Raw genomic sequence first — 15,948 nt, forward strand, 5'->3', positions numbered from 1 at the left:
TTTTGAGAAGTATTTGAAAGTGTTTTTAGAAAATGGTGAAGAATTAGAAATCGATATACTAAAAAGTCCCTCCAACCAAGAAGTTTCTAAAAGAGCAGTAAATATGGATGACTTTATTATTGAAAAAATTGATGTTTCCCAATTGAAATGGAGAAAAAGACCAATCGACTTTCAATCATCAATCAAATTGATTGTGGAACAGACCAATATGTATTCCCTCCAAGTGTCCGGCATTGAAATCAATTGCCCAAATGATGACATTCGTCGATTTCTTGGAGTTTTGTTGCTAAAGCTAAAGCTAATTCTTCAGCATTTGCTAATAAAATTAATGAATAATTTCTTCTCTCGTCCATATTAACTCAAAATTTCGTTATTTGTAATAACAGTCATTATTTGGCATATGTTTTATGTATGAGTTTTACGATGACGTTCCTAAACGTCATTTATATGCAAAGCATTTATTTGCAACGCAGAGTTGCGTTGAAAATCAGCTTTGCATTTCATACGCATTTTTTCGAGTTATGCATCGCAACTTGCGTTTAGGAAGTCGGCCAGTTGTTCTGGTTTTATAAATACGGCATCGTCATTTCTCTTACCAAACTATCCAACGACAATTTTCATCATATCGCTTTGAGGGGGGGGGTTCTTCAACAACATGACGGCGTTTCGAACTAGACGCTGATATCCATGTAGAATTTTATAAGTGGCATATGCTAGATTTTTGGATTAACGATTTTGAGATGTATCCGATACATAAGCCAGGAATTTATAAATTTCTACTGTGCTTAGGTTCCAGCGAAATATTTTCATGTACCACTTGTTGGAGCGATGTTTCACTTTATACGGCTCCATTTGCATGTCGGCAAGATCAACTCCTCCCATGTGTTTATTATATTTTGAAACAATAGCTGGTCTCGGAACTTCCAGAAATTTTTTTTAATTTTCAATCCCCATTTGCGGGGTTTAACTGGGTTTTACTGCTTGAAGGATGATCTTCCTAAAATATGCAATTAACGTGATATCCAAAAGCTTTTATTTATTGCATTTGCATACCTCTGAACTTACTTTTATATGCTATGACCTGCTCATCAATGCTTTGGTGTTCCTCTTGAGGTAGATTGTTGAATTTTTCTTTGAGCAACGATAATAGTGGACGAATTTTGTATAATTTGTCATAATTATTATCGCTTTTAGATGGTTGTTTCGACTTATCAAAAAAATTTATAAATTTCTTTATTTTCTCAAAATTTGCCATTCTAAAAACCGCTTTAGCTAATTCTTCAAATATTAAGTTAATAAAAAAACTAATTGAAAAAAAAAGAAGCGGCAGTTTTTATTAAGGACTTTAAATTAAACGAGAAGAAAGGTGGTGAAAAATAAAAACTTTTGTGGATCTATTGTATTGATGGAAGACGATATATTTTATTCCCATTTTCGGATGCGAAGAAGCACGTTCAAGGTAAGTACACAATTGAATTTCAAATATGGATAACATAAAACGTGTTCGCTGCAATTTCATAGGCTGATGACTATGCTACAACCAATGTGGACCGAATCATCAACAGGTCGTACTGCAGTTTCCATGGAAAAGGCATTGTATTTGACAATTTGGAAGCTTGCCAATAATACATCATTTCGACAAATTAGTGACAGATTTGATGTAGGAATGGGCGCCACTTATAGAGCATTTATTAAAATCCTCAAACTTATATGTCGTCTAAAATCAACAATAATAAAATTTCCAACTATTACTGCAGCTCAAAAACAGATCGCTGATAGGTTTTCTCAACGTCGCCACAATATATTTCCTTTTGTATTAGGATGCATTGATGGAACGCACATTCCCATATCACAACCAAAAAATGATGCAATAAGTTTCTATAACAGAAAAGGCACGTTTTCCATCATTGCACAGGTAATTACACATGTATACTCATCTCTTGTCAAATTATAATAAGCAATTTGTATAGGCCATTGTTGACAGCGATATGAAATTTCTGGACGTCTTTGTCGGCTGTCCTGGACGATGTCATGACGCATCAGTGTGGCAAAGGAGCCCATTTCGTAGAGCACTAGTAAGCGGTGAATTAAAAATTCCACCAAATCACCACTTCTTAGGCGACGCAGCTTATCCGCTAGAAACGTTTCTCATGGTGCCATATCGGGATAATGGTTTTTTAACATCGCAGCAGAGCAAATTTAACACTATTTTAAGCACTAACCGAGTTTTTGTTGAACAGGCGTTCGGGATATTAAAACAAAAGTTCAGAATTTTAAAATTTATTGGTGTACAGCTCGCTCATATTCCAAAAATTATTGTATTAACGTGCATGATAATACATAACGTGATTATAATGAAGGTCAGCAAAACATTGATTGCATAGAATTGGACGAAGAGGAGGCCCAAACATCTGAAGTTAGTGTTCCATCATTGCAAAGAGATGAAGCCCAACAAAAACGAAATGCCCTGGCAGCGTTGTTTTCAAGTTGAATTAAACGACAATTCTAAAATAAAAAACACAATTTGAATAACATGAACATAAATGTATTTTATTTCATAAGATAGGAACTTTCAAAACTATAACATATATATATATATATATATATATATTTCTTATAATTATATAATAGTAATTATTTATATTATTTATAAACTATCCTGGGTTTTCAAATAAAGCCCGTAGTTGCTTTAATTCTTTAAGTTTTTCTTTTTCAACTTCAAGTCTTTCACTTTCTATTTTTATAAGCTTATTTATAGCTTCGTTTTCCTTTTCAGATTCTTTCTCTAAGAATTCGATTACGTCATTTCTCTTTCTTTTAACTGATGTTGTAGGTGTTACATCCATTCCGTCAACTGTTGCTGTGGTGGAAGGACTTTCCAATGAAATTATAGAATACTCGGTCATTTCTAGTGGCACTTCAATACTAGAACGACTCCCAAACACTTCATCGATTTCACTAAAATATTCCCAATTTGATGCTGCTTCGAAAGAAGTACTGTTTCTTTTCTTTATACGCTTATAAGTCCCCATTATGTTGAGAAAACACCTCGTTATTTCATCTCTTGAAAATGGAAACGAGCTCTCAACGTCCCTCATTTCCCTTAAAATCGACTCCCAAATTGTATTTCTCTTTTTTTTTTTGCCGGAAAATTCTGTTTCTTGGCGAAGCCTTGTTGTTATTAATAATTTCTTCCGCCCGTGTGTCCACTTTTTTTCTCTATAATATAAGATAAAACGAAATGATAACACAATTTAAATTAGTTACAATAACTAAAAATTATTTACTTTGCCATTGTCTGTTCTGCATACCAAATAAAATTGATGCACGCTTTAAACATCTGATGCGTTTAAAACTGAGTTGCCAACTAATTAGGAACATTAGGCGTTGCCAGAAAATTTAAGTATGACTTTAGGAACTATATGCATTGTAAATATGCATTGCAACCTGCGTTTAGGAAGTGGACCACTTTCTCAAACTGCTTAAAATGTGGTGTTCATCTATGCTGCAATACGCACAAGAACTGTTTTTTATCTTATCACACTTAAAATACAAAACAAACATATATTGTATATATATGATAAATAAAGAGATTATATTTTTTTCTTTGCATGTTTTTATATCACTCAAATACTGCCCTAAATGCCCAAAGTTGCTTATAAGCAACTTTCAATATCTTTTGATCAGATCACGCTAGAGAGTGTGTTAATGGCAGTTAATTGAGCCATTTTAAGTCAGAAAATCGAGAAAAACAAATTTACTGGTAGGTGGTTTAGGTGCGGTCCTGAAATGGTTAAGAGGACTCCTTGAGTCATCTCTTTTATAGTATTTACCAGTAAGCTGTCTATGTTGCTCAAGACAATATAACTGTCACCCTATAGTATACTGTCAGTTCGTCCGACGATATTTAATGTTTTGTACTTCACGCATAAGTTAATTTACCGAACTTACCTTAAGGTTTCCAATCCTTTTATAAAATTGGTGCGGTTCTACCTCTGCTCTATATCTCAGCTTCTGTGTTTCTTTTATTAGTTGTCAGTTTTCCGGTTGAGGTATGTTGATAATTGTGCTTTTCGCTTCTTCCTGGATGGTCCTGTAGTACGCAGATCGTACTCCTTCCTTCTGTGACTCGATATCGCTCGTTGTAGATAGCAGGTATTCAATGCTACTAAAAACGTGTATATCGTTGTATCTCCCGTCCCCGTAAATATACACAGGTCGTTGACTGTTTTTTATAAGGGCATGTCTACTGCCATTACTACTTCCTTCGTTCCGGTTTCTTAGTTCTTAAAAGGCTTGCCGCATCTGTTCCAGCTGTTGTTTTCTGCGAGCAAGTTCCTCTACAAGATTCACTGCTACCATCTGAGTATGCTCACTTTCCATATGTCTTCACAACATTTTTTTATAGATGTTTTGGTAAATTAACGCCTTTTAATTTTTTTAGGTCGTTTTCACTACAAAACTTTTCTTTTATATTTTGTTATATTTACATATAGTTACATTACTTTTTCCAAAGTAATTTCACAATAAATGTTCACTGCATCTTCGGTGGTGTTTATATTTGGGTTTATTGGTGTTTTTTTTATATCTAATTAAATTCTGCAGGGTTTTATCAACTCCTGAGTTGGCTACAGAATCGCAGAATTATTATAGGGAATTATATAAAATATAACGGTTTTCGCGGGGAAATTTTGTTTTGTTTTTCTGAACACTGTTCGTTTCACTGAATCCTTATAACACTTTTCAAAGGATCCTACCAATTTTATATTTCACTCGTGCTCAAACGATTTTAAAAACTATCACCGAATTAAACCCCAAAGAGATATTAGTTGGTTTGGATGGTTGGATCAGTCTAAGTTTTCAATTTATTAATTACTAGGGGACCCGTCCACTAATAACTTTGGCTGCTACATAGATAAAACTACTACTACCATCTATGTATATCATTTCTATTAATTGGATTATAACTATAAGCTTATGAGATAGCATTTTTATTAAGCAACTTGTGTTAGTTTACAAAAAAATGGATCATAAAGCATTTCGTGTGTTAAAAAAGCATTGCTTTTTTTTGGGAAAATACTGTTGAATTTGGGCTCAGGGAAATCCGCCATTGAAAAGATATTTGCTAAGCTGGAAACAGGCGAAATGAGCAAAGTAGGTGCCTCGCAAGTTCATAATCCAACAAAAACTGATAACTGATTCTGAGAAGTGTTTAAGTGTTCTCTAATCGGAATAAAGCCGAGATTTTTCCTCGGTGATAGAAACATAGCTCCATCATTTCCCACTGGAGTCCAATCGACAGTCATTCTAGCGGACTGTACATGATGAACCGGTTCTCAGGCGTGGAAAAACGAAAAAGGCGGCTGGAAAGGTTATCATATCAGTCTTTTGGGATGCACGTGGTATAATACATACATACTCAACGACTTATTACTGAGCCAGTTATAATATATTTCACTGCGTATTTGGTTGCAGCTCTTTTCTTCTATTTCAAATATTTAGCAAATGTATGTATTTTTTAGAAGACTATATTTAAAATTGTACGCATATATTCAAATGATTCTTACAAACGTGAATTTTGAACAAATGCTTATTATTTGAAATATAATTTTTGTATTTATGAGTTGTATTAAACTTTGACATAAAGAGATAAAAGGTATCCTATGTCCTTACCCTGGTTCTAAGCTACCCCTCCACCAATTTTCAGCCAAATCGGTTCAGCCGTTCTTAAATTATAAATGGTGCAACTAACACAACTTTCTTTTATATATGTATGTATATAGATATAGATGTGAGGTTTATCTATTGTTTTTGTTTTTGTTATTTTTTTTTTTTTGAAGTTATACTTCTTATACGAGTTCGGAAAAGGTTGCGATAGATTCAGGTTGCGCAACCTTGCTCAATATGAATCTACGCAACCTTGTCTGCGAAGATGTTCGAGCAGCAAGCGAAGCGGTGACAATCGGCGATCGTTTGTTCGTTTCTTTCGGCACAGCTCGGCTTTTCTACCAACAATACAATGTTGCCATGCTTGTGCTGTTGTTGTTTTTGTAGAACAATGCTTCAATTTTTGGTTGGTGACATATTCAATTAAAAATAAATTCTGTTGGGATTCGAACCTATGTGCTCGTCGTAACTTTTCAAGCGCTTACCACCAACACTACCATTTACATTTGTATTGCGTTGTCCTAATTATGGTTTGGTTATGCATGAAAAAAATATACAATGGATCGCCGATTGTTACCTCTTTCCTTGCTGCTGCCGCGCATATGTATGTTTGTATGCTTGTGCATTATTGAAGTTATACTCCTTTTTCTTGCCTTTGTCTTTCATTTCTGCGAATTCTCAACTATTTTATGTGCCCTTTTGTTGAAATACTCTGCGTTGGCCGTTGAAAAATTAAGGCTATACTTTACAGGATCATTTCTGTAGTTAGTCTTCATTTACATTTTTTGGAAATCGACCCGCAATGACGAAGTATATCGTTTTATCTGACAGCGTTAGGTTTAAGAAGTTCATTTCTAATTTTGTCTTGTGGCATATTAGAAATGCTGTTTCTTCGAAAATCGTTCGCTTACAACGAATAAAACGACTTCTGAGTGGTGATTTTAATGAATAAATTCCTTTTGGTTGAAATGCTCTGCGTTGGCCGTTGAAAAGTTAAGACTATACTTCTCAGGATCATTCATTCCTTTCATTTCTTCAAAGAAATTAATGACATTTAGAAATATGCATATTTGCATTATTTCGTTGTCATTTCCATATTCGTAGCAATAGAATTTCTATGGCATAAGTAAAGTAATGGCCGCCGATTGTCACCCCTTGCCGCTGTAGCAGCTTCGCCTACAAACATGCGTAAATATGTATGTACGTATACGTATGATCGTGAATCTATATCGACGCAGATTTTTGCGAGAAGCACCAGAAAGTTGTGCAATTTATGATTTTTAGCTTTTGCCATCGTCGCGAAAAGACGACTTGTTGGCAAAGAAAGATGATTACGCTGCATATTCTCTTCCGCAACGAAGAGACAGAACTACTTTTCTTGCCAAAGTTCCTTCATTTAAACTTTGCTTTATTCTTCATTTTATGTGCATAATAAATTTATAAAATGCGAATTTAAGTTTTCTAGTTTTCTTTCATACAAAATGATATGCATTTCTTGGAATATCACTAAGACGTATAACTTCATCAGCACGTAGGGACTCCACGCACCTTTTTTTTAAAGAAATGAAATATTCTAATGATTCCTACAAACATGAGTTTAGAACAAATGCTTATTATTTGAAATATGATTTTTGTATTTATGAGTTGTATTATACTTTGACACAAATAGATAAAAGGTATCCTAAGTCCTTACCCAGGTTCTCTCCACCAATTTTCAGCCAAATCGGTTCAACTGTTCTTCAGTTATAAATGGTGTAACTAACAACAACTTTCTTTTATGTTGTATATGTACATATATAGATAATCATTCAAGTTAATAGTGCAATGAATTATTGCTTGCAAATCATAATTACTTATTTTGGAAGAAAATATGCATTTACTTATAAATCATATTTAGTTAAATGCTGACTAAAGATAATAACCTCATATGTAGCTTAATAGGTTATTCAGATTATAGAAAATGTTGTGAACAAAATGATTTCGTTTTGTATCATTTATATGCATTGATTTTTGCAATAGCAATGGAAATGGTCTCATATTACAAATTTATTGATTTCCCGTTGTTCTATTAATTTAATTAAAAAATTCAACAATTTTATCATATTTAATGTTTTTTGTTAGTCAGATATGTAACTCGAGCGTCTAAAATACTGGAGACGTGTCTTCCGTCTATTACAACGTGATCGATCGCAGTTTTTCGCCGAGAAACCAGAAAAGTTTTACACTGTTGGACTAATGTCTCTAGCGGAAAAATGGCAAAAAGTGGTCGACCAAAATGGCACATATTTGGTTCATTATAAATATAAAAAAAATTAATTTGAAGTTTGATTACTTTTTCAACTACCCAATATTTAAATGTATACAGGTTTCACAAACTTATGTATATTTTGTTAAACTGACTTTTTTTAATCGTTCCAATAAACGTATTTTGTGATAGTCAGTTTTACTTTACCGTACCGTTTAGTTATTTATGCTGACGATTACTTTTTTTTGAAAATTATTCAAAATTTTTAATTTGTAATTTAATATGTAGGATCCATGGTAGGGTATAAAATTACAGGCAGAATCTATCTCGTCTGTATCTATAAAGTACGCTTCTATATTTTTGCAATAAAAGGAGAGCACGAAACGGAATTGTTAATGGACAGGTATTTCTCTTATGCAAATTTGTTTGGTATGTATAAGATTGTTGTAAATCGATATGCATTCATATATTTAAATTTACGTATGATTTATTTATTTTGCTCACTCTTCCTGTTATATTTTCGATTTGCCTTCGCTTCGCCCAATCCTGATTATTGCTTTATTAACGCTTTCAGGACCGCACCTAAACCAACTGTCAGAAAAATGTTTGAATTTCTGACTTAAAATGTCTCAATTAACTAATAAAAAGGTTTGCTTGATCCGGGCAAAAAATATTGAAAGTTGCTTATAAGCAAATTGGCGTTTGAACTAACGATTTGAGATAAATCCGATACAGCAGCCAGGATTTGATAATTACTGTGCCAAGGCTCTAGTGAAATATTTTCAAGTACCACTTATTGGAGCGATGTTTCACTTTATACAGCTCCATAAGCATATCAGCAATATCAACACCTCCCATAACAATAGCGATCCCCTGCCAAGCCTTTTCAAGTCTGACTCAGACTTTAGTTCACACTTTCCCATTCGACTTTTTTGGACCGTGGACATATGAAAGGCAAGTCATAAATATATCCTGACGAGCCAGCGCCCATGAACATTTTCAGTTCCCATTTGTAGGGCTTAGCGGGGCTTTGAGCAACGATAATAGTGGACGAATTTTACATAATTTGTTATAATTATTATCGCTTTCAGATGGCTACTATATTTTCTCAAATTTATTTCCTGGCATCGAATCTGTTATTGTGGTTACTTTGAGCTCTTGGGCCACTCTAAATACTGGCAGCTGTACTACTCCTAAGAATAACAAAACTCCAAGAAATCGACGAATATCTTCATTTGCGCAATTGAGTTTACTGCCGGACTCTTAGAGGGAATACATATTGGTCTGTTCCACAATCAATTTGATTAAAGCATCATCGAAAAACGGGTTGAGATATTGATTTGGCTTATTTACTATGCTAATGTCTTCTGCGGACTCTTTCCAAGTAACGTTGAACGTAGATTGGTCTCTTCCTCCACTTCAATTGGGATACATTAACTTTTTCACTAATTATGTGCTTAATATTTTCAAAATTTCTTGGTTCTAAAATATCAATTTCAAATTTTTCACCCTTTTCTAAAATCTCTTTCAAACCTTTCTATAGAAGCTCATCGTCGTCTTCATCGGAACATTTGTCCCAGACTATCTTCAAAATCTGCTTTATGCCTGCATCACACAGCCCTTTTCGTGCTTTATTCATTCTCAGCGTTTGAAAAGCTATGCTACTCCCGTATCCTTTCATTTTGCTATTGCTACCGCTCTCACTTTGACGGGAGCCATAGCAGAACAATGTAAAAGTACATATGTGCTCTGCTCTGCTCGGAGTTTTGTTAGGTGAAAAACTATACACACGCTACACATCCGAGAGCTACCGCTACGCCAGAGCAGAGCACAGTACTTCATTTTTGGCTATTGCTACAGCTATATATTTTTACAGCATAGCAATAATTTTGCTGCTACGGAGTAGCAAATGAAAACCCTGTTCAGTTTAATATTTGTATGACCTAAACGCCCAAAGCTGCTTATAAGCAACTTGCATAAACAAAAACATCTACCATATTCCAATATTTTCTAATTTTTTCACTTTTATTTTTTTATTTCACTACTTGTTCGTAAAAATGTGTAATTATTTTTTTGCAATTTACCTATTGAGTATCTAATTATTTTTTATAATCTGCCTCAAAATTCATGATTGATCATGATATAACCGTTATGTTGTTTTTTTTTTTTATTCCCCGGTTTTGTGTATCTGACTCTTTAAATGATGTCAAACATAGAATTTGCTTAAAAGTAGCTTTGTGGCTGAAAGGGTTAAGCATAAGGGGTATTGTCGAAAAATAAATATTACAAATAAATACTTGAATTTGTACTGACCTTTGTGTTTAATAGATAGTATGTTTGAATGCGCAAAGGTAAGAATAGAAGGCAGGGAATTTTTATTTACTAATTATATAGTATATGTATCTGACAAAATCGCAAAATAAAGCCGCAACTTAAAACAGTTTGGTTTATTAAAATGTTAGACCACTTTGTTTTTTTCTTTTTTTGAATTATTTTTAAAGTTTTTGTGCTAAGAAATTGAAATCTTTTACGTATGTATGTGCATAAATGCATCATGAAATAAAAAGAAAAGCTAACGATACGATTCACTTTCTCCTTCATCAAGGATTTTTGAGGAGATAATATATGTGCGTGTGTGTCTGCGGGTATTCGGCCTTTGATGACAATTCCTTCTTCTCCGATCAGTATGTTGAGCTGAGTCGAGTTAGCCATGTCTAGTCCTTCAGTTTTTATACTCTCGCAACAAAGTTGCTAAGGAGAGTATTATAGTTTTGTTCACACAACGGTTGTTTGTAAGTCCTAAAACTAAAAGAGTCAGATATAGGGTTATATACTTATACCAAAGTGATCAGGGTGACGAGTAGAGTTGAAATCCGGATGTCCGTCTGTCCGTCCGTCCGTGCAAGCTGTAACTTGAGTAAAAATTGAGAAGGTTAAATTCGAAGATGGGCAAAATCGGCCTACTGCCACGCCCACAAAATGGCGAAAACCGAAAACTCATAAAGTGTCATAACTAGCTATAAATAAAGATATTAAAGTGAAATTTGGCGCAAAGGATCGCACTAGGGAGGGGCATATTTGGACGCAATTTTTTTGGAAAAGTGGGCGTGGCCCCGCCCCTACTAAGTTTTTTGTACATATCTCGGAAACTACTATAGCTATGTCAACCAAACTCTACAGAGTCGTTTTCTTCAGGCATTTCCATATACAGTTTAAAAATGAAAGAAATCGGATAATAACCACGCCCACCTCCCATACAAAGGTTATGTTGAAAATCACAACAAGTGCGTTAACCGACTAACAGAAAACGTCAGAAACACTAAATTTTACGGAGGGAATGGCAGAAGGAAGCTGCACCCAGGCTTTTTTTAAAAATTGAAAACGGGCGTGGCGTCGCCCACCTATGGGCCAAAAACCATATCTCAGGAACTACTATACCGATTTCAATATAATTCGGTACATAATATTCTCCTAACACCCTGAAGACATGTACGAAATATGGGTGAAATCGGTTAACAACCGCGACTTCTTAATATAACGCTATTTTGAATTCCATCTGATGCCTTCTCTGTATAATATATAGATTAGGAACCAATGATGATAGCGGAATAAAACTTTACACAAATACGGCATTTGAAAAATATGTAAATGACGGATAATGAAATCTCGATTATCACTTTATCATGCGAGAGTATAAAATGTTCGGTGACACCCGAACTTAGCCCTTTCTTACTTGTTAAGATATCGTTTTGAAATTTTGTAAACGTCATTTTCTCTTCAAGAAGCTGCTCATTTGTTGGAACTGCCGATATCTGACCACTATAACATATAGCTGCTATACAAACTGAACGATCGGAATCAAGTTCTTGTATGGAAAACTTTCACATTTGAAAATGTATATTCATCTTATTTTTTAAGATAATAATGTAATATACGAAGAAATTGTTCAGATCAGCTTCTTATAGAATACAGCTGCTATACAAACTGAACGCTCGGAATCTAGTGCAGGTATGGAAAACTTTTGCAATTGACAAGATATATTCACGAAATTTGGTATAGATTATTTTCTAAGGCAACAATGTAATCTCCGAAGAAATTGTTCAGATCGGTTTACAGCATATAGCTGCCATGCAAACTGAATGATCGGAATCAAATGCTTGCATGGGAAACTTCCTCATTTGACGATATATCTTTACGAAATTTGGTATGAGTTATTGTTCATAGAAATAATGTAATACCGGAAGAAATGTTGTGATCGGCTAACTATAGCATATAGCTGCCATAGAAACCGAACGATCGGAATCAAGGGCTTGTATGGAAAACTTACGCATTTGACGTGGTATCTTCATAAAATTTGGCACGGATTACTGCTTAAGGTAATAACATAATCTCCGAAAAAATTGCTCAGATCGGATTACTACAGTTACTAAAAGAAACGCACCTGTGAAGGGTATATTAACTTCGGTGCAGCCTGTTTTTGGCACGAAATTTTACGAAGATATTCTTTTGAAAATATGTTTTTTTGTAACACCACTTTTTGTTTTACTAAAACGTTTTTGTCAGCAAAATTTTTTTCTATATGTATGTAGATATATTCATATATTTTTTTTTTTGCCACTGTATTTCACCGCACTGCACTAGACTTTTTTGGTTTATTTTGTGGTTTGTATTGTCTTCTTAAAAATTTGGTCACCACGATTTTTAAGTATTTTTTCTGGGCGAAACCAATTGTGCTATGAGTAATTGGCCGAATTAGTGGGAAACACCCATCACTGACTTTAAATAATTTACTTACACTTGCTTTATGTTCTATATATGTAGGTATATACAAGTGAAAGTGCAATGGAACTCGGATGCGACATAAACGATACTTTATTTTTATAATAAATCTATTAATGTTACAATTAACAACTAAGGAAGCGCTAAGTTCGGGTGTCACCGAACATTTTATACTTTCGCATGATAAAGTGATAATCGAGATTTCATTATCCGTCATTTACATATTTTTCAAATACCGTATTTGTGTAAAGTTTTATTCCGCTATCATCATTGGTTCCTAATGTATATATTATACAGAGAAGCCATCAGATGGAACTCAAAATAGCGTTATATTGGAAGAAGGCGTGGTTGTTAACCGATTTCACCCATATTTCGTACATGTCATCAGGGTGTTAAGAAACTATTATATACGGAATTTCATTGAAATCGCTCAAGTAGTTCCTGAGATAAGGTTTTTGGACCATAAGTGGGCGACGCCACGCCCATTTTAAAATTAAAAAAAAAAACCTAGATGCAGCTTCCTTCTGCCATTTCTTCCGTAAAATTTAGTGTTTCTTACGATTTTTGTTAGTCGGTTAACTCACTTTTAGTGATTTTCAACATAACCTTTGTATGGTGGGCGTGGTTAGTATCCCATTTCTTCCATTTTTGAACTGTATATGGAAATGCCTGTAGGAAATGACTCTATAGAGTTTAGGTGACATAGCTATAGTAGTTTCCGAGATATGTACAAAAAACTTAGTACGGGGCGGGGTCACGCCCACTTTTTCAAAAAAACTACGTCCAGATATGCCCCTCCCTAGTGCGATCCTTTGTGCCAAATTTCACTTTAATATCTTTATTTATAGCTAGTTATGACACTTTATGAGTTTTCGGTTTTCGCCATTTTGTGGGCGTGGCAGTCGGCCGATTTTGCCCCTCTTCGAACTTAACCTTCTTATGGAGCCAAGAAATACATGTACCCAGTTTCATCATGATATCTCAATTTTTACTCAAGTTACAGCTTGCACGGACGGACGGACAGGCAGACAGACATCCGGATTACAACTCTACTCGTCACCCTGATCACTTTGGTTATATAACCCAATATCTGACTCTTTTAGTTTTAGGACTTACAAACAACCGTTATGTGAACAAAACTATAATACTCTCCTTAGCAACTTTGTTGCGAGAGTATAAAACTTATTGTAGATAAGAGTCTGATCGGATCAAATAAACGATGCGAAGCTGTGTCGTATTAATGAATACAATCTCAGCAGCTGTTCAATCGAATCTTAAATGTAGCACGCGGGATGGGTGTCGAAAACGAATATACTCTAAGCGATGATCCAATTCCTTTTTTGGTCTTGTTCGGTGTGTGTGTGTGTGGTGATGAAATCTTGCTGAGCGTGGTGGGGTTCTCAGGTGTGGTGCGTTGTACTAGGGTACGGTAGTTTTTCTCGAATAGACTAGTATGATAGAGGTTTAGCTCATTTAAACAGAGACTATTCACTAAAAATTAGACAAGCGACAATAGGATACTGAGGAAGCGTCCATGATGTTCAAATTTTTGCCGAATTTACAATAGGTAAAACCCTGGAAAATATTTTTGTCATCGGCAATGGATTGCTGGCGATTCGGCATATCCGCTAAGCCAACATCTTTCGACAAAACAGTACTGAGCAGTTTAAAAAAAAAAACATTTACATAGGTCGACTTCCTAAACGCAAGTTGCAATCCATAATTCGAAAAAAATCGTATGTAATGCAAATCAGACTTTTAATACAACTCTGCTTTGCAGATAAATGCTTTGCATATAAACAGCGTTTAGGAACGCTACTATGCATCTCGAACATAAAACATATGTCACAAACATAAGACAAATAAAATTTTGTACAAAGATGGACGTAACAGAAAATAGTATACATATTTCTTTTATCAGCAAGTGCTGAAGAATTGATTTAAGCTAAGCTAACTCTTCAAACAATATAGATTTAATCAGGAATCTTATTAAAATAAAAAAAAAGAATGCTCTATTAAGGTCACAGAATTTTGCGAGATATGACGATATATTTTATTCCCATTTCCGAATGCAAAGAAACACAGTCAAGGTAAGCACAAACATATATGCAGTATCTGAAATATACAAAATTTAATTGAAAATTAATTAACTGCAATCTTAAAAGCTGATGAATATGATGAAACCAATGTAGGCTGAATCAGGAACGTGACGTACCGCTGTTTCCCTAGAAAAGGCATTGTATCTGACAATTTGAAAGCTTGCTAATAGCACATCATTTCGGCAAATCAGTGATAGACTTTTTCTAGAACACTCAATGTCATATGTCGCTTAAAATCGGAAATAATAAAGTTTCCAACTACTACTGCTGCTCAAAAAACATGGTTTTTCACAACGCCGTCATAACATATAGTATGTGTCCTTTTGTGTTGGGTTGCATCGATGGAACTCACATTCCAATACCACAGCCCCTATCCGCTTGAAAGCTTTCTCATAGCGCCATATGAGATAATGGAGTTTCAACGACGCAACAGAGCAAGTTCAATACTATTTTAAGCTCCAATAGAGTTTTCGTTGAGGATGCGTTCGGAATATTAAAACAAAAATTCAGAATTTTGAAATTTATTAACGTGCATCTAGCTCATATTCCCAAATTTTTTGTGTTAAAGTACATGATACAACATAATATGATTAAAATCGATGAAGAGCAGCAGAACATCGAATTCTTAGAGTTGAACGAAGATGAAACTGAACTTTTTAAATTAAGGTTTCCTTCCTTTACAATATATACAAAGCTAGCATACAACTATCTTACATCCCAAGAAGTTGGAAAAGAAGTAAGGTTGTCTTCCTCCCAAAACCAGGCAGAAGAACACACGAGAATGCCAAGGATTTTAGACCTATAAGCCTTACCTCCTTTATGCTGAAGGTACTAGAAAGGCTAATAGATCTACACGTAAGAACAATAATGGCGGAGAAGTTATCGAAGTCCCAAAATGCGTACATGAAGGGCCGATCAACCGAAACCGCCCTTCACGAGGTGATAAGTGTAATTGAAAAATCACTACATCACAAACAATACACCATGGCGGCATTTCTAGACATAGAGGGCGCCTTCAACAACATAGAAGTAAATGCGATAATTAATTCTCTGGCACATGGTGGTATAGACGACACTGTGTGCAGATGGATACTATCGATGCTTGAGAATAAGAAGATTATAGCTTCAAACGGCGCTGCAACACAAACAAGCTATGTG

General features: G+C 34.7%; 1 protein-coding gene and 1 pseudogene across 1 annotated transcript in view; both read left to right on the forward strand.

Moving 5' to 3' along the window:
• The window catches only part of LOC120781817 (carcinine transporter-like), a 401,142-nt gene that overhangs the window by 355,521 nt on the left and 29,673 nt on the right, over positions 1-15,948 (forward strand). The window lies entirely within an intron of this gene.
• Positions 6,402-6,604, forward strand: LOC120781885 (annotated as a pseudogene).

This window comes from Bactrocera tryoni, unplaced genomic scaffold, assembly GCF_016617805.1.
Source record: "Bactrocera tryoni isolate S06 unplaced genomic scaffold, CSIRO_BtryS06_freeze2 scaffold_7, whole genome shotgun sequence".
Taxonomy (NCBI): domain Eukaryota; kingdom Metazoa; phylum Arthropoda; class Insecta; order Diptera; family Tephritidae; genus Bactrocera; species Bactrocera tryoni.